This window comes from Etheostoma spectabile, chromosome 10, assembly GCF_008692095.1.
Source record: "Etheostoma spectabile isolate EspeVRDwgs_2016 chromosome 10, UIUC_Espe_1.0, whole genome shotgun sequence".
NCBI classification, from domain to species: domain Eukaryota; kingdom Metazoa; phylum Chordata; class Actinopteri; order Perciformes; family Percidae; genus Etheostoma; species Etheostoma spectabile.
The window spans coordinates 1,958,982-1,960,391 of record NC_045742.1 but is presented as its reverse complement, the minus strand read 5'-3'; positions in this window follow the sequence as shown (position 1 = coordinate 1,960,391).

Below are 1,410 nucleotides of genomic sequence, written 5' to 3'. Positions count from 1 at the left end.
TTCTACGTCACTAGAGACGAGGTGGCTAACCGTAGCACATGCTAGCTCGTTCTCAATGGCAAAACCCTGCTCCAACAGCCACTAGTTGACCAGAATCTCCAAAAGAACTACTTCCTGTCCCCGTTGTGCAGGTATTCCACAAGTGGCCCTGGTCTAGAAGATGTCTCACTCTGGAGCTACAACAGAGACCCAAACACAAAGGGTGGAAACAGGATCAGCAGCAATGTGCAGCACAACAAAAATAAGGTGTTTTTTGAAAATGAAACTATGGGCACTTTAAAAGACATTTATTTCTTGGGAAGTTTCATAGAAATAACTGTCATTTGGTACCACTTACAGGGAAAACCTCTAACCCTGACTAAAGGCTGACATCAATTCATTTAAAATAAGCAATGTATTCCTGGTGAGCAGTCCCTATTTTCCTTTAAGCATCACATTACATAGTTGTTTCTGAAACCTGTTGGAAATTATTTAGCAATAGCAGACCTTTAAAAGAGAACTTTATTCTCAAGATAAAGATCTAGTCTTTGGCAACATGTATCTTTTTCTGAACTATCTGGACATAACGTTTCATTTCCTGTGTGTGAATCATATAGTAGTCTGTTGCAGTTGGAGTTTTTTTCACCGTTTGTGTGTCTGAGCAGAGCTCCCCCTCTCCCCCCCGTGCAGAAGCAGGCAGGTCGGCCACGGGGACAGGACCACCGGCCCACAGGATCCCAGCCTTTCAGCAAGTACCATTCCTCCAGGAACCAAGACAAGGAGGTGTTGACGGCACTGGAGGAAAGCCACATGCAACACCTGACACACACGCATACACGGACACACACAGGCCTCCCCCAGAGCAGGTCTCGTACAGAAACCATCTCCAGCACATCTGCAGGAGGCATCCCTGCACACAGCTGAGAGAAAAACAGGCCATGATAGACTCTCCATGTTTAATCCTACTTAAAGAGTAGGCCACTGAAGGCTATAAATAGATTTCAAATCAAACTTACCAAAAAGATTTTGTGACTGTGACAGCGGAGGGACAGAGAGAATTTTAACTTTAGGTGATCCAACTCCGGGCAGAAATGACTGACAGCTGTTGGATCACTGGGGTCAGTGTATTTCGTTGATCTCCAACGACTGAGGACTTGAAGACGTATGTGCGTAATAGACATAATGGAGACTCGTGTAAGTCTGGGGGCACTGATGATGATTGTGAATGTAGTTAAATGTGCGCTGATGATGATTAGGAAGGACACAAAAAGGGTCAGAGGTGGATGAGTGTCACTCCAGAGGACTCCCATCAGCTACGGGGCTGTTCATGTATAGATATGTGTGTGTGTTTGTGTGTGTGTGTGTGTGTGCTTGGGTAGCAACTGTAATGGCTCCCAGCTGAGTCTCGCCTCCCCCCTGGGATATGGTGAA